Source organism: Myotis yumanensis, unplaced genomic scaffold (assembly GCF_028538775.1).
Source record: "Myotis yumanensis isolate MYYU_CA2020_CCGP unplaced genomic scaffold, mMyoYum1.0.hap1 SCAF_1, whole genome shotgun sequence".
NCBI lineage: Eukaryota > Metazoa > Chordata > Mammalia > Chiroptera > Vespertilionidae > Myotis > Myotis yumanensis.
The window spans coordinates 31818312-31841707 of record NW_027223752.1 but is presented as its reverse complement, the minus strand read 5'-3'; the positions used below and the strand labels follow the sequence as shown (position 1 = coordinate 31841707).

The 23396-nt window shown below is 49.8% G+C and overlaps 1 long non-coding RNA gene across 1 annotated transcript; it reads left to right on the top strand.

The window, feature by feature from the left end:
• Positions 1 to 7799: 7799 nt before the first annotated feature.
• Positions 7800 to 16734, top strand: LOC139011793 (uncharacterized). The gene is made up of 2 exons (XR_011471630.1): positions 7800 to 7955; positions 9001 to 16734. It is a non-coding gene; the product is annotated as an uncharacterized lncRNA (long non-coding RNA).
• The last annotated feature ends 6662 nt before the right edge of the window (positions 16735 to 23396 follow it).

Below are 23396 nucleotides of genomic sequence, written 5' to 3'. Positions count from 1 at the left end.
GCTATAATCTATACTAATAATAGAGTAATATGCAAATTGACCAGGACTCCATCACAGTGACGACCGAACAGCAGTCTGCGTGGGGCAACCAGGCTGGCAGGGGGGTTAGTGAGGGATGACCAAACGATTGAATAGCAGGCTGTGTGGGGCGATCAGGCTGGCGGGGGGAGAAGGGGGCACGGGGGGGGGGGGGCAGTTGGGGGCAACCAGGCTGGCAGGGGGGACAGTAAGGGGTAACCAGGCCTGCATGGGGGTGGGCAGTTAGAGGCAATAGGCAGGTGAGCAGTTAGGAGCCAGCAGTCCTGGATTGTGAGAGGGATGTCCGACTGCCAGTTTAGGCCCAATCCCCAGATCAGGCCTAAACCGGCAGTTGGACATCCCCTGAGGGGTCCCAGATTGGAGAGGGTGCAGGCTGGGCTGAGGGGACCCGCCCCTCCACCCCCCGGCACAAATTTCGTGCACTGGGCCTCTAGTCTCTATTATAAAAACCCCGTGGCCGTCACACCATCACGACCAAATGCCAAAAGGCACCTGCTGAACGTCATATGATTTCTTCATGGGAACAAGTAAGTGTTGCTCTGTTCAATTCTCATCTCCCAACGAAGGTCACTTTAAGTGCTCCTGAGAAGGAAAGGTTAGGGCAGGAAACTATTCTTATCTCCATCCACAGCTGTCTTCAAGGTGGGTGGGGCTGTGTGCACGGTGAGGCGCATGTGGGTGGACGGGGACTTGATGCTGTGTCCCGCGGCGTGCTGGGTCTGGGTCTTGTGCGATTTCGCGCGGTGGGCCTCTAGTCATCTATATAATCTGTATTAAGGACACGAGTGCATTGTGTGCATTAGTCCCATGAGTCCTCATGATGGTCCTGTGAGGTGGGTGCTGTCATTTCTTCATTTTACAAAACAAGAAACTGAAGTGTAGAGAGGTCAGATCCTTTGTTTGCAGTAAATCCTCTGGTGAGTGGTAGAGCTGGGATCCCAACTAGGCCTTCGACTCCAGAGCCAGTATTTTATCTGCACTTTCTCATTGTATTGGTCCCAACCATGGTCCCCTGCCCGGCCTGAGTGCTTGGGTCCTTGCTGCGGGGACCTGGACTGTGAGCACCATGGACACTGGGTCCTAAATGGGGTGGGGCTGGGGGCAGGGAAGACACTACAGTTCACCTGAAGGCCAGAGAACGAGGAGAACCCCCCTCTTTTGGGGGCCCTCAATGGAGAGGGGGCTTTACAGTGCTGCAGCAATCTCATACCACACAGATGCCCTCCCTACGAATCTCAGGTCCAGAAAACATCTGCTCTGCCCCATCCTCGGCCAAACCTGGAGGCACAAAAGCCTTTGAAAAGCCCAAGCCATCGAGGGAGTGCCCCCTGGTGGTTGTCAGATGTCAGCACCACCAGGGAATGTGGTTTGAATTCCTATTGTTCAGCTCTAGACTCAGAGGCTTGGCATCATAGGTCTGGGGGGGACCACAGAGTCTTTATTTTAATAAGCACCCCTGTGTTTATGACACGGATGGTTCCTGAACCAGTTGCTCTGAGAAACTCCACCCTAAGCTTTAAAAAGCTCCTGGAGCTCCTGTGAGCAGGGAGAGGGCGGGGTGTTCGAAGTGCTGGTGTTGGGGGGCTTGAGCTACCTGACCCTTGGCTGCTCCCCACTAGGTGGAGCCCGGCCAGCAGGTGGGCGTCTCTGGAGAGAGGGCAGCGTTGCCGTTAGCGGAGCCAATGACTGACACAGGCTCACCCCACTCTGCACCCAGCTTTTCCTTTTTCTTCACCAAGAAGCATTTGCCTAGTGGAAGCCAATGAAATTCTTTGTTTCAAAACCAACTTCTAAATATCGTAGGTAACACCCTTCCTTCCTTAGGATGAACTGCGGCGATGTTGATTTTACACTCTGGTCTAATCGGGCCCCACCACCGGTGTTGCTGGGACATCCCGCTACGGGTGCTGTGTCCCATCCGTGACCACACAGGAGTCGTGGATTTCAAAGTCGGTCACTGTTCTCAGCAACCAAAAGGCAAAGCAGCGAGCTCCGGTTTATCCCTCTCAGCCCATCTGTGGGAAAACTGTGCCCGAGGTCCCTGCAGGCTGCTTGCTGAAGCAACAGACTGAGAGGAACAAAACAAGCCCAGCTCCCAAGTGTAAGCCCTGGCGAAACCCCAAGTGCCTCCCGACCGCCTGTCAGGCCCGCAGCAGTGCCCCTGGGAGACGCGTTCCCAGTTAGGACCTCTCCCTGTAGCCAGGGCGCTGGTGATCAGTGGCCACGTCAACGCCACGCCTGCCTCAGAGCTATTGCGGGCTCGGTCCCAGGCCACCGCAATAAAGTGAGTCATACTGGTCCGCTGGTGGAGGGTCTCGCCTTCAGCTTGTACAACTGTAACGTGTGAAATGCAACAAAGTGAGTGCAATAAAACGGGGCATGCCTGTATTGTATACTTAGTTGCTTCAACCACCCTTTTATTTGTACCATTTCAGGACTTTGGGCTCCACTGGGTGATCCTCCTGCTCCAGGTGGCAGGAACTGGGATGGCTGGTGCTCTGTGGGCAGCTTAGAGCGCCCAGGGTGGCTCCCCTCACATTCCTGACCCTCGGTGGGGACAGCAGGAGGCTGGGCTTGACTTGGCCCTTACCCTCTATGGGGTCTCAGCCTCTCCACAAGCCCTTCCCAGCAGGCATTCAAGACCCCAAGGGACGCAGGTGGAAGCTGCCAGTTTTCTTAAAAGCTAGATCCTGAAGTGGCTTCAGGACCCTTGCCTGTGTGTGGCCAGGCCCAGAGTCAAAGGGAGGGAAAGGGACCCACCTCCAAGGAGAAGCTCGACAAAGACTGTGCACTCCCCACGGCCTCTCCTCCGGTTCCCGCGTGGGAGGCACGCTACCCTCCCAGACTCCTACAGCCTTCATCAGCGCCACCACAGCAGGTTCTAGTTCAACATGGCCATGTGGGAAGGTGCTGAATTCACTTCCTCCCCCGAACACAACACCTGTACAGCTACATACTGAACAATTGCCTCGAAAATAAAAACCCCAGAACTAGCTGAACAACTCCCACACACTGGGCCAAAGCAAAAAACTCCCGTCCAAGTGGCAAGGAGAGGCCTGAGCCGTAACGTGGCCGTAACTCCCATCCCCAGCGTGGCGACCGCGATACAGTGAGTCACAGGCTCGCCCCTGAGCTTCTCCCTGGGGAGCAAAGGGCCTGAGCCCAGCTTCTGGCACCCTAGCTTTTAAGACTTGCACCTGAGCGACGAGCCCCCACAACATCTAGCTTTGAAAGCCCAGGGGGCTGTGTCCACGAGACCCACAGGCGGCAGCAAACTAAGGAATAATTCTTAAAGGGCTCACGCATGGACAACTCCCCACCCCAGGGCCTGGAGCAGAGGCTGTGGACGGAAGAGCACCCAGCCTTTCTGAGAAAGAGGCTTATTTGCTGATCTTAAAGCTTCAGCCTGAAGAGCGGGCACCATGCCTGCCCCCTCCCCCTGCCTCCCTCCAGCTCATCAGTAGCTCCCTCTGCCCAAGGGACACCTCTAGATTGCCTGGCTCGGTGGCCAGTGGTGACTATGCCCACGGGCCCCCAGGACAGTAGCAGATGGAGAAAGGGTTCTTAACCTGCTACCCCTCCCAGGGCCCCCAGAGAGGCACAGAGAGGAGCCCAGTCTCCCTGTGAAAAAGGTCCATTAGCTTGTTTTCATAGCTGTGGCCTGAGGGGCAGCCTTCTAATTAGACACACAGGCTTCTAATTAGACACATCTAAGGGCAACTGGAATCCTCTCGGAAGGCTCCAGAGGGCTGGTGCTCTCTTCGCCCTGTGCCTCTCCGCACCGCACAGGCTGGCGTCTCCTGGAAGCCTGGGCCTGCACTGGTGCCCTGGTTTCTGTGGCTGCCACCCAGGGGTGCCCCCTCGATCACCTGGCTCTGATGCCAGCAGGACTGTGTTCACAGTTCAGTGGGATGTCAGCAAGGAGAGAACAGTTCTGAACTGGCTACCACCCGGGGCCCAGGGCTCAGGGCTCAGGTCTCAGGGCCCAGGGTTCAGGATCCAGGGCTCAGGATCCAGGGCTCAGGGCTCAGGACCCAGGGCTCAGGGCTCAGGACCCAGGGGGGGCTCAGGGCTCAGGGCCCGGGGCTCAGGGCCCAGGGCTCAGGGCCCAGGGTTCAGGATCCAGGGCCCAGGGCTCAGGGATCAGGGCTCAGGGCTCAGGACCCAGGGCTCAGGGCTCAGGACCCAGGGCTCGGGGCTCAGGGCCCGGGGCTCAGGGCTTAGGGCCCAGGGCTCGGGGCTCGGGGCTCATGGCTCAGGGCTCAGGGTACAGGCGAGAGACGTCACCTCCCAGAGGCAGATTCGCACACGTCAGCAGCTGCTGCCAGGTGTGGCTCACAGTCAGTCTAGCCAGCCGTGGGCAAACTACGGCCCGAGGGCCGTATCCGGCCCGTTTGAAATGAATAAAACTAAAAAAAAAAAGACTGTACCCTTTTATGTAATGATGTTTACTCTGAATTTATATTAGTTCACACAAACACTCCATCCATGCTTTTGTTCCGGCCCTCCGGTCCAGTTTAAGAACCCGTTGTGGCCCTCGAGTCAAAAAGTTTGCCCACCCCTGGCCTAGACCCAGGTGCGGACCGAGACACGCCCCTTCAGGACCCAGACGGGTCTTGGCAGGCCCTCAACCCCGGGAGCCACTGAAAAGGAGTGGGCTGCTTGGATGGCACAGAGATCTGAGAACCACCCGGGCCAGGGCGGGCGAGCAGTAAGCTTCATCACTACCTGAGGCCGCTCCTGAGCGGTGCAGCTCCCGCTGGTAAAGTGAATGAGTCACGGAGATGTGACGTGCCGCATGGCGACTCCATCGTGAACAGTACTGGACTGTACATTGGAAAACTGCTGAGAGACTAGACCTTAAAAGTTCTCATCACAGGAAAAAATACCTCTAAGTCGGTGTGGTGATGGGTGTTAACTGACTGCCGTGATCATTTCAAAATGTACACAAATAGTGAGTCATATGGTTCACCTGAAACTAATCTAGAAGTTACATGTCAATTACATCTCAATACAAAAGGCTGAAACACCAGATGTCCCATCAGTAGCCAGGAGGCAGGAATACTAACGGCACCCGAGGGGCGGGGACGACCGGTCACCTTGCCGCTGGACCGGAAGCCCGCTGTGCTCGCTCCGTCCATGCCCTCACCCTCGCCCTCGCCCTCGCTCCGGCCCGCGGGCTGGTTCACCAGACGAGACTCACGCCCCTCCGTGGTTATCACCAGCCGGTCTGAGTGCCATGGAGAGAGCCATCGGAAGGAACCCCAGGGGGAGGACATCAACCCCACCCCAGGCCCTCTTCCTACTAAGACCAAGACTCCCCACCCCCACACCCCGACAAGTGTCCACAGTTGTTCTGAGTCCCGAGACGGCTTACACCCCGAAGGCTCTGAGTTCTCAACTCATTCCCGAGAACATGGGGTTTGCTATTTGGGGCAGCGCTGACACCCTCCTAAAGGCCAGCGAAGGGCCACCAGGAAAGAGTGGCCGGCAGGCAGGAGGTGGCCGGGGCAGTGGGTTTCCAGCCAGCAGGCAGCGGTTCCTGAGGCTGAGCTGTGGCCACTGCTCTCGGAATGTCTAGCTGCTCTGCAGCTCCCATGACAGGGAGGTGAGGCCGGAATTGCCGTTTGTGGGGCCGCGACACCCTCTGCTGTCATCTCGGGGAGGCACCCGCTGCAAGGCCTGGAGCCAGGGGCGTTCAGTGCGGAGACCCGGCAGCCTACTCCCGGCACCTCCCTCCTGTGCCCCTTTGGGCAACCGCCAGCCCTGCCAGCCAGGCCCAGGCCTGAGCCTGCCAGGGCACTGGCCACAGGAGCAGCAGGAGTGGGACCAAGGGCAGCCCTCAGCTGGGAGGGCGCAGTGAGCGTCTCCAGCGGGTTTGTGACTTTAAGAAAGGAACTAGCGCCCTGGCCGGCGTGGCTCCGGGGTTAGAGCATCGCCTGTGCATCGGTCGGTCTCAGGTTCAATTCCGGTCAAGGGCACATACCTGGGCTGCAGCTCAATCCCCACCCTGGGTTGGGGCATGTACAGGAGGCAACCAATCGATATGTCTCTCTCACATCGATGTTTCCCTCACTCTCCTTTTTCTCTCTATCCCTTTCCTCTCTAAAGATCGACAGGAAATCACTTAGGTGAGGATTAAAAAAAAAAAAAGAAAGAAGCTATCAAAAGGGACACCCACTTCCCCCTGAGACCTAAATGCTTCTCATCTTCCAGCCAAGGCCAGCCCATCCCTGACTTCAGGCTTCCAGGCACTGGGGGTGTTGTGAACACTGCCCCTGCCCCTGCTAGGGACACCCTCCCCGCCCAGCTGCGACTTCGCCTCCCCTCTGATGCAGCTTGGAGCTGTGTGTGTGGGGAGGGCTACCTGGAGGCCCAAGGGAAACGCGTGCCCACCGTCTAGCCAGGCCGGGAAGTTCACACAGCACCGCCTTCAGTCTGTGGCCACCTGGGTGTCCCACCTGCCCACGTGGCGCTCTGTGCAGGGGAAGCTCCAAGCGCTGGGAGAGTCTTTTGCACTCAAACCAGAACTCGCGCTCCCTGTGACCTGCAGCAGCGCTCAGGGCTCCGGGCCCTGCGAACAGGCAGTCCAGCCGCTCAGCGCTCACTGCTGTCCTCCCGGCAGCCGGCAGCCGGGGGCTCTGCTCCCGCCTCCCCGCTGGATGGCTAGAGCGCGGGTTTGCGGGGTCCCAGCGCTCTGACCACTCTGCCTCCCAGCCTGTTGGGCCTGGTGCTATCCTCCTAAACCCCCAAAGAAAATCAACCCCCTCTTTCCTGGGGCCTCTTCACACCCCAGTCCTTTCTCCTGGGGCCTCTCCCTGCCTGTCGGTCAGTGCCCTCACCATCCTGGGGACTGGGTCGCCTGGCGCCCTTCGGGAGGCGAAAGGCAGCCATGGACACAGGTCCAGCTCTGGAAACCGCCTCTCCACCCCGGGCCCCAGGTCCCTCCCGATGCAGCCGGGGATTCTGTTTGTGGGGCCCCCCAACCCCGATCCCACAGGGTGTTCCCTCTGCGCCCAGAGCTTGCATCTGCCTCCATGAAACCCACCCTGTGAGACGCCGCCGTGTTTCAGCCGGTCGAGCCCCTGGAACGAGACCTACGGTCACTCAGGGCGAAGTGTGTCCCAGGCCGGTGGGTCACGGCCTCCGGGAGGGAGGACAGGACGCTGACAGCCCGGGGCTGACAGCAGGCCAGCGCCAGCACCCAGGCGGGGACCCCCCTTAAACGGTCCCTGGGAGGCCCTTCAGCCAGTTATGGACCCCCCTCTTGACCCAGCCTCCACACCCCCCCTCCCCGCCTCCTCCTCGCCCGGCTCCCCGCGTCCCAGCAGGACAAGGACAGGTTCGGCTCCTTGGGACACCGTTGCCCAGGCCGCCCGCGCCAGGCCCTCCGGGTCCCGGTGGCTCTCCTGACGGCGCTGAGACCTCAGCGATGCCCCGCGAGGGTCAGGGTGAGGCCCCCGCGGGCCCCGGGAAAGCACCGGCACCGCAGCGCTGGGCGCGGAGAGGAGGGCAGGAGCCCCCGGGGTGAGCGGCTCTGGGTTCTGAGTCCGGGCTCCGCGCGCGGGGGCCGCAGCCTGGGGCCCCGCGGAGAGCTGGGCTCCTCCGCAGGGAAAGGAGAAGCAGGAATCCGGGCTGCGGGCCGGCCTGGCGGGGGTGAGGGAGGCTGCGCCCGCTCTTACGGTGTTAACCGTAGCGCAAAGTGCAGGGCGGGGCTGCCTTTAAAAAGGAAACCCTCGGCGGAGGCGGATCAGCCTCATTACTACCAGGTGACTGAGGGCCCCGCGGACACAGGGCTCCTCCCCCGCGTGTCCGCGCGTCCACGGACGAACCACGCGCCGTGGCCCCAGGGGAGAGGAAAGCGCTCCGTTCCCGGCAGGCGGCGGCCTGTCTGCTGGGAGAGAATCATAATGACGGTGAGTCCCCTCTGTGCGTCCCGGGAAACACCGGAGTTGATAGGCAAAAGCTGTGTTTCCCCCGACGACGAGGAGCAGCTGCTGTAAGAGGGTGGGCGTGTGGGAGCGACGTGGGCGATGGATCTGGGAGGAGACCGCAGTGCGCCCCGGGGAGCCATTCGCTGAAGCAGCGCTCTGTTTTCTGTGCCCCAAGTTCCCTGGGGAAGAGCCGAGCTGCTGGAAAAGTCACACTTCGGTTAATCCCAGCCTGGGCGCCAACAGCAGGCTGCGCGCGCCCTCTGCTGTCTCTTCTGGGTTTTGCCTTCACGGGGAGGAGAGCCGGGGCCAGAGGAAATGGAAGGCCACAGGACTGGGCTCAGAACCTGGGGCTCTCCCAGGGCCAGGAGCCCCCCACTGTGGATTTGAGCAGGACCCGGAGCCCCTCAGCCTCTGAGCTAACGGTTGGGCTGGGAGAGGCCCGCTCACTGACCAGGTGACCTCCAGAGCACAGTTTCTTCAAAGACCTGGTACGGGGTGGGGGGCGGGGGGGCGGGGAGGGAGTTTCAGGGAGAGGTGTCCTCAGAGCACTGAGCAAGGGACACAGGATGACTTTGCCGCGACCTGGAAGGCGGTCAGAGGACAAGGAGAACTTCCGTGAATCATTCCACGTGGCTTTCTGCCCGGAGTCTCCACTCCCCTCTCCTCTTCTCTGATGGCAAAGCTTCCCACCACTTGTAACGTGTGTATGTCAAGGCCGAGCGAGGGGTAACATGTGTGAAGCGAGATGCCCATTCCTTTTTATTTTTACACTAGAGGCCCGATGCCCGAAATTCGTGCAAGATCACGCCTTCCTTCCCCCAGCTGCCAGCACCGGCTTCCCCTGGCATCTGGGACCCAGGCTTCCCTCAAAACCCCCGCTTAGTCTGGAAGGTCGTCCGGAAGGATGTCCAGTCTCATTGGCATATTACACTTTTATTATTATAGATTTGTGGTCATTTACATTTTTGAGAAATATACATTAAAATTGTGTGTACTTGAGAAACCACTACATTTAATTTTTTTTTAGATCCTCCTTGAAACTCTGAGAACAAGCCAAGATGATGATTAAAAAAAAAAAAATAGGGAATATGAGAGTGGAGTTCAGAAAAGAAAAAAAAGCTGAAAAGAGAAAAGAAAAATCTTCAGAGAAATGGACTTTGTTGAGTTTTTAAGACCTGGAAACATTGTCAGTGGGCACGTTTGCATGTCCAAATGCACTCATGCCATTACTAACACCGACGAAAGAAAACCAGATACAGCAACTAGTCCAGGTACCCAACAAAGATGAAGACACGGATGTGAAGGCCTGAAATAGTATCAAAAGTTTAATATTTGGACAAATATCATGACGCTTTTGATGGCGTTTACAGAGCAATATTTACAGAAAACAATGGATATTTCTAAAGTTCAACAGAAATGATTTTGAAATTTGATGCTAGAGTGGCCAAATCATATAATTTGGATAAAAAGTAAAGAAATAACCTCTCTTTTGAGTGAAGAATTCAAAATGAGATTATTCATGTATGAGTAATAAAGTGAGAAATCATACGTTCAGCAAATGTACTAGGGACTAGGGACAAACATCACGTTGAATTGTTGAGTAACTAACGCTTATTACACATATCGTTGAACCATAAGAAGAAAACAGAAAAGTTGAAGTTGATGAATGTTTTTCATTGGTTTCACAAATGTTGTTTAAAAATATTTTGTTCTAAGGGAAGAACAAAATTGTCTCAATTTTAGGCATTGATTTAAAGCGGAGTTCCTCACACTTTTTTGGAAAAGTCTGGATAGTACATATTTTCGTCTCTGCAGGCTGGACTGTGCCTCCAACCATCCTAGCTCTCTCCGGCATCAAGGAGAGGCCTGTGTCCATCCAGAGCCAGCCTGTTCCAGATGGAAATCTTTAGGAAACGCTGGCGCTGGCAGAGACGTCAGGATCCCCAGCCCAGGATGCTGGGCGGGGTTCCTGTTTACAAGCTGCCAGGCTAGGAAGCGGCTGCGGACGGAGGGACCCCATCTCGGTGTGTCAACATCCTGCTCACCACCTGCCGCTGGAAGGACAGAATTAGACAGGCCCGGGGCCCTTTTGATTTCATTGTCTCCTATCGATGCTGCATGTTTTCTTTGTGAATATGTTAGGGCTTGGATCATTGAACTGGGTTCCCATACCTTCCAAGTGATCCAAGCCATTGACCAGCCATGTGGAGTCGTTACATTGCAAATTTAAGTCCTATTCTTTTTTATTTGTTAGGTTTCTTTCTGTGGCCCAACCCATCCCCTGCATATTTCCAGAAGAGGGAACACAAAAGGAAAAAGAACGAAGCCTCTACAACTGCCTCGGGGCTTTCATCCCAGCACATCTGAGCCACATCCTAAGCAGACAGCAGTTACAAGGGAAGCTTAAAGTGGAGACTGTATTTCACTGCATGCTAACAAACAGTTTTGTTATTTCTCTAACAACACGTGCAAGGTCACCTTGAAGTTATGGAATGGAGAGTGTGTGAGGTTCCCATTTTTATTTTTCGAGATGTGCCACAAGGCTGGCCTAGGCCGGGATTGGGCGCAGAACGCAGAGAAGAAGTAGAAACCACTTGTCTGTTGAAGTTTGCCTGCTGGTCTCCTAGCAACCGGCTCCTTGTTGGAGGCACAGTTGAGGTGTCTGGGGACCCAGAATGTGAAGAGGCACATATTCGCTTTTCCACCAGATAATGAATTTTTTTGTAATTGTTACAAATACTCCATTTAAGCGACAGTGGATCTCCTGCTGGCTTTCCAGGTGGAGGAGAGAGACAAAGACCTGCCAGGCTGGCATTGAAGTCCCCGGAGTCTCACCATAGAACAGGCATAGGATGGAAGTACACCCTGTCTCACCAAACTCTGACCCAACTGGTATCAAAGCCCTGGTTCTGCTCAGTCTCCGAGGAACGGTCTCCCGCCTGATGCCTGGCAGAGGAGAGGGGGAGCGTCAGATGGAGCCTTTACAGTCTTTTTTCAAAATGCCTGGCATACAATAAAAATTAACAAACATGTGAGGAGCAAGATCACAGATAACTAAGCAAACAATTAGACTATAGAAATAAGGTGGTCCAGATATGAACAGTTAGGAACTGTGAAATAGCTGTGATTAATATATTCAAGAAAGTAGAGAGAGAGAATGGCAAAGGAATAGATGGCAGAATAGAGAATTTTTATCAGGCATTTGGAATAGAATCAATAAAAACAAGAATCAAATAGACATTCTCAAACTGAGGAAATACTAGATCTAAAATGGAAACTCAATGAATGGCCGATTGTGATCACAATATACTAACTAGTGGGAAGACAGGTCATTATTTTATAAAATATTCAAAACAAATTATATAGAAGAAAAATATGGAAAAATAGACATTAATAGTGAGACATGGGGGTAATTGGAGACAGAGGGAGGAACTGCACAGAAACAGTTGTTAAAGGTAGTCTGACTGAAACATGTCCCAAACGGATGAAATATACCATCCCACAGATTCAAAAAGCTCAGGGAACCCCAATAAGATCAATGCAAACGTGTAGAGCCCTTCTGTGCTGTTTTATTTTATTTTTTATATTTTAAAAATATATTTTTATTGATTTCAGAGAGGAAGGGGGGGAGAGATAGAAACATCAATGATGAGAGAGAATCATTGATCGGCTGCCTTTTGCACGCCCCCTACTGGGGATTGAGCCTGCAACCTGGGCATGTGCCCTTGACCGGAATTGAACCTGGTACCCTTCAGTCCACAGGCCGAGGCTCTATCCACTGAGCAAACCTGGCTAGGGCACGTCTGTGCTATTTTTATATCCTGAACTGAGTACAACAAGAAATAAGGGCTTAGACTTAGAGGAATAGGAATATTTACTCAGGGGCTCAACCAGCTTTGGTGAGAAAACTTTGACATATTCCAGGAAACTCTCTGTAATTGCTCCCCATTGCCCGAGGCACTTGAACACTGAGAACTCCTGCTTTGCTCTGACTCTTGGAATGCTCCCTCCTCTGTGGCGTCTCTGCTCATCCTTCAAGACCTGTTGGCGTGGGCTGCTGATCACTGCTCCCCCGCGGGGTCGAGGGGAGGGCATTGTGCTGTGTCCTCAGGAGAGGAGGGTCACAGAAACACGCCTGGCCCCTCCCTCCCTCCTGGCTGTGTCTCCTTAGGAAAGGAGGCGAGAGTCCTTGGCTGGAGGGCTCGAGCAGTCCACACCCCACCCTCACGTTCCCATGTCTCTATTTGGTGAGGCTGAGAAAACACCTTCCACAGCTCTCTTGTGCATCGTGTGCAGTTCCCGAGGCCTCGACAAGGAGGGAAATGTGAGGGAAAAATACATTTTGCCCATAGGCCAAGCCTCATTCTCTAATCCTGTCTTACACACAATATTTTACTCCCTATTCTATCTTAATTGGTTCAAACTCCAGGGGGCTAAGAGGAAGGGTTATTATCACCTTCAAAACCCCAATCAGGTGCATCTCAGAAGCGGCATCTTCTCTTCAGCCTTTCGCAGCCCCTCCGAGTGGCATGAGGCTCCCTCTCTGCTCTGAGGCACTTGGCTGCGAACCACATTGTGCGGTAAGGCTTCTCCATCCAGGCGTCTTCCGCCCTCGGCCCAGGCTCGCTGAGGCAGGTGGGCACCAGGTTTGCTTTTATTCTCTCACATCAGCTCACACAGCGTCCTGCACATCCCAGGTTTTCAACATGTGTTTAAGAAAGGGACTGGCCCTGGCTGGTGTGGTTCAGTGGTTAGAGCGTTGGCCCACATACCAAAAGGTCATGGGTTTGATTCCCAGTCAAAGGGCATGTACCTTGGGTTGCAGGCTTGATCCCCAACCCTGGTCAGGGCATGTGTGGGAAGTGATGTGTCTCTCTCTCATCGATGTTTCTCTTTCTCTCTCTCTCTCTTTCTCTCTCTCTCTCATCCCCTCCCTCCCTTCCACTCTCTAAAAATCAGTGGAAAAATATCCTCGGGTGAGGATTACTAAAAAAAAAAAAAAAAAAAAGGAAAGAAAGAAAGAGACTGGAATTTCCCCAAATATCACTAATATCAGCAACTCATTCTTTGCTCTGTAGCCATTTTCAATATTAAGTTTTCTTATTAATTCAGAGTAACCAGGAATGGGCTGTTTAAAAAGGTTAACACTTTCATAACAACAGTTTCTTCTCTAAGTGTCAATGTTTTAAATTTTTCTATCTTTCTGAATGAAATTTTTTAATACATATATACACATATAACTTCATTATATGCATTTCTTTACTCTTTGAGATTGAATATCTTGAGCATGGTGTAACCTTTCAAATCTCAGGACCATGGCCCTTAGTCCCAATAGGCTGTTGAGATAAGTTTCTTTGCACCTGCGTTAGGTGACTGCTGTGATTTTCAAGTTCAGGGGTTTCTATCTTCTCTTTTTATGTTATCTGACTCTCCTTGTCTCTGACAGGGGCTTACTTCCAATAACTAGTTAGTTACTTCTAGTCCTGTGGTGGCTAGGAATCCAGGTGACTACGACTGTCGTAACTATAGGTGCCCCAAAAATGTATGCACACTTTGTTTTGTTTTTTAATTTCTTTATTGATTAAGGTATTACATATGTGTCCTTATTCCCCCATTCTCCCCCCCACTCATACCCTCACCCCTATGTTGTCTGTGTCCATTGGTTAGGCTTATATGCATGCATACAAGTCCCTTGGTTGATCTCTTCCCCTTATCCCCACCCTCCCCGACCTTCCCTCTGAGGTTTGACAGTCTGATCGATGGTTCTCTGTCTCTGGATCTGTTTTTGTTCATCAGTTTATGTTGTTCATTATATTCCATAAATGAGTGAGATCATGTGATATTTATCTTTCTCTGACTGGCTTATTTATAACGCTCAGCATAATGGTCTCTAGTTCCATCCATGCCGTTGCAAATGGTAAGAATTCCTTCTTTTTTACAGCAGTGTAGTATTCCATTGTGTAGATGTACCACAGTTTTTTAATCCACTCATCTGCTGATGGGCACTTAGGCCGTTTCCAAATCTTAGCTATGGTGGATTGTGCCTCTATGAACATAGGGGTGCATATATCCTTTCTGATTGGTGTTTCTGATTTCATGGGATATATTCCTAGAAGTGGGATCACTGGGTCAAATGGGAGTTCCATTTTTAGTTTTTTGAGGAAACTCCATACTGTTCTCCACAGTGGGCTGCACCAGTGTACGCACACTTTGAATGATTATAAAGTCAGTGTTTAATAGCATGCAGGTCATTTTCAAAATTTAAAAGAATCTACAGAAATGAATAATTTTTTGCCAATGCCCTGTTTCCAAACGAATGACCATTCTGGTCCAGGCACTGCTGATAACGCGAAGCAATGGAATCGCAAACATCAAGAATCATTTTATTCAGTATTCGTGCGCCATCAATTTGTCAACTGTTGCCATTTTGTACCGTAAACTTTATCTTCTATGTATCCTCATAAAAAAGTCCAGTGGATACATTTTCTTTATTCAAAGCTTAGTCTGGCTTCACCCATTATTTCAAATCAGTTAAACCCAAAAAGAAGTGAAAATTGAGTTATCAGCTGTTAAAGTAATTATACAGGCAATGTTTGCACTTCAACTGGGTTTTCAAACTTCCAGTAGCATTTTAGGATGAATTCCCGTTGTTCAAAGCTTAGTCTGGCTGAAAAGAAACACCAGCTGAGCTATCAGTTGTTAAAGTGTGTATATGTGCTTTTGGGACACCCTGTATATGTTAAAAGAGTGAAAGGATTCTAAGAGAGAAGGTCTTTGAAAGAGTCAAGAGCCTAGCTTAGTGCATGGACATTGCGACAGCCACAGTGATGGTCGATTCGTCTATCAACTGAGTGATTTCTGTGTCTGTCAACCCCATGCTTGGTGCTGGGATGGGGGCTCGGGGGAGACATAGCAAGGAGCACAAAGAGAAAGTGAAAATCCTGGCTCTGGACGTAGGTTAGATTTCTTAGAGATAACAAGCATGGGAGGGGGAGAAGGGAGGGTGAAAAGACAGCTGCTGAAAACACTTACAGGAGAAAAATCTATTTGTTGTGCTTCATTTATTGATGAGCTCACGCTTAGCAGCGACTCTGAATTAATTTACTTCAAACACCTTCAATACAGCACAACAATATAATTAGCACCATGAGCCGAGCAACCAGCCTTCCCAGACTGCATTGGTTTAGGAATTAAAATAGTCTTTTAGGGAACTGAACCAGAAGGAATGTGGTTTACTTTGTATTTTTAATGGTACTTCTTATTAACTACTAGGGAAATTAGGCATCAGTTTTGGAATCAATATATACAAATATTGACTTTACTCCCAAATTGGATTATATGTATCTTGGGAAAGATCTGTGCAGGCAGTTCCATCAACAGTGTCGTGCTACAAAGCAGGAAAAGTAAGGAAATAATGTATAAGACTTTATTTCTCCCTTGCAGTGATATTTAAACAGTTCTTTGTTTTATATAAAATAGTTTTATAGTTTTCTTTCACTATTTTCTCAATTTATTGACAAGTGTAGCTTGGTGTGTTTTTACTTAGTTGACAGAAATTGTTCTCTGTGTCCTCTAAAGGGTCTCTTGTCAGTCCCCCTTAGTTATGTAAATATAAAGATAGTTGACTTCATTAGTCTAGAATTAGGGATAACAGGATTCTAGAATTTTTCAAGGGTCCTAGAAAAGCTGCCTTATCTCATGGAGATTTAATATTGTTTAGGTGGCAAACGGATCTACAGTTTCAGTGCAATCCCAATAAAAATTGCAGCTGGCTTCTTTGCAGAAATTGAAAAGTTAATTCTAAAATTTGCATGGAAATTTAAGAGACCCAGGATAGCCGAACAATATTGAAAAAGAAGAACAAAGTTTTATAGTTCCTGATTTCAAAACATATTACAAAGCTACAGTAATCAAGACAGTGACATACTCATAAAGATATACATAGAGGCCAAGAGAAAGGAAATGAGAGATAAACTGTCACATTTATAGTCAACTGATTTTTGACAAGGGCACAAAGATAATTCAATGAATAAAGAATAATAAATGGTACTGGGACTATTGGATATCCACATATGAAATAATTAATTTAGATCCCTATCTCACACCATACACAAAAATGAACTCCAAATGGAACAAGACTTAAATGGAAAAGCCAAAACTATAATATTCTTAGATAAAAGCATAGGCATAAATCTTCAACTAGGCAATGGCTTCATAGGTATGATATCAAGGCATAAGGAACAAAATAAAAAAGATATATTGGACATCATTAAAATTACAAACTTTTGTGCATCAAAGCACACCATTAAAGTGAAAAGAAGACCCACAGAATGAGAGAAAAATTTTGGAAATCATATATCTAATAAGGGTCTTGTATCTGGTTTATAGAAAGAACTCTTACAACTCAACAATGTTAGGTCGGAGAGAGCCCAGGATCGGATACATGCAGACATGTGATGAGACAATGGACTCCCCCTGGAATTTCTCACAGATCAACGTGCCAGACACAGATACCGGCTTCTTCTCCCTGAATCTACATACCCCCACACAGATGCTGACTCCTTCCTGAATACCTTGCTGACCCCCCTGCAGCTGAAGCTTCCTCAACTGAATACCTCAGCTCATGTCCCCGCCCCTCACCCAACCACAGTATAAAAAAAGCGCCCCCCTCCATGTTGGCGTGAATCCACGTGCCCTGTCTTTGCGGGTACGTGGGTCTCCCGGGGACGCAGAATAAACTTTCCTTTCCTTTCTTTTCTGATTCACTGGACTCTATTTCTTGCGCCGCCTCCTGAGCCACCTAACCTAACAAATAATAACCCAGTTTAAAAAATGGGCAAAAGGATCTAAATAGATATTTCTCCAAAAAAGATATACAAATGACCAATTATAACATGAAAAGACACTCAAAATCATTGGCCATCAGAGCAATCAAATCAAAACCACAATGAGCTAACCAGACAATAACAAGTATAGTGAGGATATGGAGAAATTGGAACCCTAATTCATTGCTAGTGGGAGTGTAAGATGATACAGCCATTTTGGAAATTTGACAACTTCTTAAAAAGTTAAACATAAGTTTTCCACATGGCCCATCACTTTCATTCCCCAGTATTTACTCGAGAGAAAGAAAAGCATTATGTCCACACAAAGACTTGTGAGGCAAATCTGTGAGGAAGTACAGCTTAGAGGTGGGAGCAGGCACTGACTACAAACGGAATGCGTGAGCTTTTGTGGTGTTGGAGATGCTTGAAAATTAGATTTTTGTGATAGTTACACAGATCTATAAATTTACTTAAAGGCATTGACGTACTCATAATGGGTGTTATTTTATGGTATGGAAATTGTACCTCAATAAAACTATTAAAAAGATAACCAGCAAAAGATAAGAGGTATGATGGTATGGATAAGTGAAGCTTGAGGCTGTGATTAGCAATGGGGGTTCATTTATTCAATTGTCAATCACTAGTCACCTGGCCAGATCTAGATGCTTGGGAGCTGGGAACATAGTGGGGAGGAAGGCCTTCCAGTAGCAAGCCTGTACTATGGAAGGTGAATACATTGCTTTACTTCCTACAATGACTGACAGGAGGGTTATTATCATGGCTACTTTAGACACCTCCCTGAGCCATAGGGAGGTTAAGTAACTTTCCCAAATTCATAATTAGTAATGGTCAAAGTTGAGAATCAACTGGTTTGCCTCACAGCAACAAACCCTAAGCTCCTTTCTCCATCGCAGGGGAAGTTTCAGAGCTGGAAGGGAACTTGGAGATTACCTATTGCACCCTAGACCAGCGGTTCTCAACCTGTGGGTCGAGACCCCTTTGGGGGTTGAATGACCCTTTCACAGGGGTCACCTAAGACCATCGGAAAATACATATATAATTACGTACTGTTTTTATGATTAATCACTATGCTTTAATTATGTTCAATTTGTAACAATGAAATTGGGGGTCACCACACATGAGGAACTGTATTAAAGGGTCGAGGCATTGGGAAGGTTGAGAACCACTGCCCTAGACTGTAAAATGCACCTGGGCTTCTCCCAGACCTAGCCTGGAGTCTCCGCTCAGTCACACGTGTTGTCTGCCTGACCAATGGGCTGGCCGAGTGTCCTTCAGATGAGCAAACTGAGGCCCCAGGCCTTTGAATGAATGATATGCATGAGGTCCTCTACTACTTAGGGGCAGAATTGGGATGAAGCCCGATGCCAATTTACCCCTCTCTTCTAAGCCACACTGCCATAATTCCCTTCTCTCCTCCCTAGGAACTCATCCCAATCAATCAGAGCCCTACTGTCAGAGCGCAGGTCCTTCCTTCTTCATCAGAAGGTGAGATATGACTCTTGGGCGGGCACACTGGTTTACCTTAGTGGCGACTTCACAGAGAAGTCTGGCTTTCACCTTAAGTCCTCCACCTCACTCCCGAAGCATAACCAGCTACTCTTCCTTCTTGATGGCCCCCGTCTGGACAAGAACAAAGTTTTTTCTGGCTTTCCTCCTTACTGGGATTCAGTTTGGAAATTGAATTCCCTCCCCCATACTCAGACCTGGAACTGGTTTCTCTCTCAGTTGTTCTCTCCAAATCGAGACTCTCTTAAATTGCCATTCCTTTGCACCCCAATCCAAGGTCAGACCCATCTTTGGATTCATTCCAAACACCCTCTGCCTGATCATGAACTCTTGCCCGCCCTGGCAGTCATGGGGGAGAATCTGGCATTGGTCCAACTCTGTCCCCAGATGTCTGCTGTGGGTCACACCTGCTCCACCCCACAGGGATCACACTTGAACTTTCCTGCACTGTTTTCTATCAGTAAACTTCTTACCTATTGCTAATCTGCACACACACACACACATACACAGTACAGACATACAACCCCTGATTGTTTATATAGGTGTGTTCTTACCCACAACTAAAGACAGACACACTTATTACATTCCCTGAACTAGAGGGTTATTCATCACCATGGACAGGAAACCCAAATCTTCCCTGGGAGCTGGATTCACGTTTTTAAAAATATACATATTTTTATTGATTTCAGAGAATAAGGGAGAGGGAGATAGAAGCATCAATGATGAGAGAGAATCACTGATCGGCTGCCTCCTGCATGCCCCCTCTGGGTGACCAAGCCCGAAACCCGGGCATGTGCCCTGACTGGGAATCGAAGTGTGACCTCTTGGTTCATAAGTTGACGCTCAACCACTGAGCCATGCCAGCCAGTCCTGACTTCATTTTTGCCTGTTGGGGTGATACTCCTGGGTGATAGGAAGAAGTAGATTGGTACCAATCATTGAAATGCAGGAAACAAAACCAAACCAAATCAATCCAATCCATAACCGGAGGCCCCTGGAGAACTCTAAAACCTCTTTAAAGAGGATTTTGAGAGGCAGTGATTATCTTGCTAAGAAACTCCTACTTAGAGTGTCTTCCAGAGTAGGAAATGTCTGTCTGAATAGGCCAACATCCTTTAAATTTCATGTGGATGAAAAAAAAATGTCATAACATAAATGATACATGAATTAAAATGTAGTCCCTTTAACTCATATATTTATTTGACACTGAGAAGAATAGCTTCCATTACAAGCAATGTTATGTGATGCCTGGAGTCTAGGGAGTTGGACATTTGGTTATGGAATTATCAGTGTTCATCTGCATTCACCCTTGTGTTTTCAAATCTTATTCTAGAGAAAAAGAATGTAAACCTAAATCATTGCAACAGAATTACAGGCCATGAAGGATTCTTTATAAACCAGCAACCAACATTAGGATCTTACTCTCCAGGACCCCATCCGGAAGCTGAGTCCTGAGGACGAACGACAGGGCTGGATGGATAACTCCTGTCAGAGACTGGAGCTCTCATTCTCCCAAAGGAAACACTGGGGGCCATGTAGATGCTTCGGGGCCAATCAAACATGTCTGAGTTTCTTCCTGCACAAGTCCTGAGCCTCCTGATGATTTCTCACCATGGGCAGGGAAGTCAGGTGCTCCCCTTAAAGGAGGTGGCCTGTGACATTTATCCTCAGGGAGGAGGCTCTGTGGTGAGTAGAGAAGATGGGGGAGGGGAAATCAAAGGTGTTCACGGGTTGTGACCAGGACAAGGTGGCTATCATCTGTCTGGATAGTGCGAAGGACCCTCTGGATCAGCTGTCGCCAACCTTTCAGACCTCATGGACCACCGGTTGGCGACCGCTGTTCTGGATGGTCCTTTGCACCTCTGACTCAGGGTTCAAAGGACCAAAGAGAGAGATAGAGACACAGGGCATGAGGGGTCCAGCATGTGGCTTGGAAAGAGCAGCTGAAGAAGGAGAGACCGTGTGTAGGGCCAGCTTTGAACCCAGCGACCAGGACCCCAGGGAGAGCGATGAAGATTCACTCTGTTGGGTGCCTTGGAGACAGACCCGGGAATGGAGGCAGTGAGTGCTGGCTGCAGGGAGAAACAGCCTTGTTACAATGAAATAGTGGGTGGAAAGGCCTTTTATGAGAGGGCGGTGTAGTTGTATTCTGGGATTTGCAGAAGCTCCTTGGACAAGCAAGTGCAGTGGGTGATGTTTTTCATTTCCACACCCCCCTTCACCCCCACGCTTCCCCTACCATCATTAGACCATGTTCTCAGGGGAGAGCAGGCAGAGTGAAGGGCAAAAGGCAAAGTAAAAACCTACACATTTCTTGGGTTTTGAATGTTCAAACAGACTTTTGCATTTCCAGTTGGGAGAAAACCCAACTGTTGAGTACCCAAGCCAAAGTCTGTGCCTCACATGGCAGCCTGGGACGGAGTCCTGAGCTTTATCGAGGGACGCCAGTGAGGAGGGTGGGGAGGAAGGTCGGAGTCAGGTGCTGGCACATGGCCCTGAGCTTTCACCCTGGCCCACCTCTCTGGGGGCTCAGGCTGGGGACATCTAGGAAGAGAGGATGTTTGTCTTCCTATCTATCTGGTGCCACTGAAGGCCAGAGCAGGTAAGGCTGGGTGGTGCAGGGCAGGTGGTGGTGGCCATCAGCCCAGAGGTGAGGCCAGTTTCCTTGGGTGGGAGGGAAAGCAGTGAGCTCACAGCTAGCGATGGAGATGGGGATGGGAAGATGTCTAAGGCTGTTAATCTATGCAGCAGTCTGGGTGTAGGGACAAGCGATGAAAACCTCTTTGAGATTTGGGATTTTCAGCCCAGTTCTCCTCCTGGGATCAGGAATTCCTCAAGTTGACCTGTTCATTTGTTTGTTAGTTTGCTTGGTTATTATTTCAACTATTCATTTGTTTTCATTGTTTCCAGCACATAGTATATTTTTAGAGTTTAAATCTTGTATTAGCTACTGAACCAGCTCTTTCTGGCTTTAAGGAATGAGGTCCCTCATCTCATTCTGGGAAGTGGGGATCAGATCTGGGCCACCCTGCACAGACTCGTCATTGTTCCAGATACTCTGATCATGCCCACTTTCAGCTGGAAAGGTAAAGTTTTTAGAAATGTTAAACCATGGAAAGAGAATCTTTGCGGGAACATTTTGCAGAGAAGGGAAACCCAGCAACTTCATCTCTCTTCAGAGTTTTCTACAGCTTATGGCGGTGGTTCACTGCTGGAAAGATGTGAAGGAGCATCTCATTCTCAGAAGCCGAAGACATTTACCCTCTTCCCTTTCAGGTGAACAATTCACCTCTGTGTGGATCGCAAGGTCACGGGGGCTCAGAGCAAAGTTCCTTTTAACTCCAGTCCCCTGGACTTACTTTTATTCTTCTCGAGCCTGAGTTTTTTGAGCAAATAAAATGATGGCTGTGTTCCAGGCATTTCTGAGGAATAAAGACTCCATAAATTCTGGAAACTCAGTAAGTGAGTCATAGACATGGAAGTGATGTAGGACAGAGTGTAACTGTTCCCAGAGGCCATCGGGAGGCGCTTCCTCTGAGCTCCTTTCATTCTCAGGCTTCTCTGGGGGAAGGACGGTGGTAAGCGGATTTATGGGCCATAACTTGGGTGGATAAATCAACCTCGGCATTTCCAGAAGGAGCCATTAACACAGCAGTTGACACCGCAGACATTCTGCTTCCCATGTGTAGAATACAATAAAGGTTATTTGCCACACATTGCAAAAGGGAGTACGTACTTTTCAATACCTATTTTCAAAAGAGGTATTTTGCCCGTGAAAGTGCAAGGATGTCCCGGCTGGTCACTGTCACAGTTGGAGCAACAGAAGTGAAACCAAGGGTTTAGACCAGCCTTAACCCTGTTAATTCAAAGGGACTCATTATTAAATTGACCTCTTTTTTATAAAATGTGCTTTTATTGATTTTGTTTTTAGAGAGAGAAGAAGGGAGAGGAATTGAGAGATAACATCTATGAGAGAGAAACATCACCCATCAGCTGCTTCCTGCACGCCACCTAGTGGGGACTGAGCCTGCAACTCGAGCATGTGCCCTGACTGGGAATCGAACCAGTGATCTCTTGGTTCATGGGTTGACGCTCAACTGCTGAGCCACACTGGCCGGGCTTCTCTTAATGTGACTTGCAAATTCCTAGCCTTGGTCTTGAGAGCTGAGTGAAAAGTACAGGTGGCTCGGTGCACATCCATCGCCCCCAGCGGAGAAGCATTGTCAAGTACACGCTGACAGCTCCTTCCAGGCAGCGACAAATGGCTTCCTTTCTGGTTGTGTTGAAAGCCAAAGGTTTTTCTGATTATACAACGATGCACTTAAATTATTATTTGCTTTTGCTCTGATGTGAGGAGAGAAAGAAAAGTGTGGATGGCAAAGACCCTTCTCCTGTGGCGATGAAACAGAAGGAGAGGCTGCACGCTGAGAGGGCATCTGTGGTCTCCCTTTGGCCACAGATCCTGGGGTAGCAGAAAGGCACCTTCAGTTCATTCCAGGGGTGACACAGACTCAGAAAGGAAGTGCAAACGCCTCCAACGTCATGGGCTTTGTCTGAGAGGAAAGAGAAGCTAATGAAGGAAGCCACAGAGAGATGGCAAGGAAACCAATGAGGAATGAGTCTGTCAATAGCAATTTCCCATCAGCTTTTGTTATGCTTAACATAATTTGGTGCCATCTAAGGCTGACTCCTCAAGGGCAGTTATAAACAAACAGAGCTTTCCCCAGTATCTGCAGTTGGTTCACAGATCAACTGGGTTAGTGTCTCATTTGCAACTCAGCTGGTGAATGAGGCTCCCACCCTTCCGTCTGTTTGGCAGTCTGTTCCCTGGGCTTTGAGAAATTCATGAAGATAATTGGTAAGTTGAAGAATGATGTTCAGAGAAGAGTGTCAGCTGAGGCAGAACCTCTCTGGGCAACCCTAGCCTCACACTGAGTAGGTCCATACATTTGATTGTGTTGGTGTGTTTAGAACCACCGCCTTAGGGACTGACTCACACTATCAAGCCCATAAGAGGCAGATGTCAAAGCCCTAGTGACAATTCATTAATTTGCATCAAGAACCATAACAG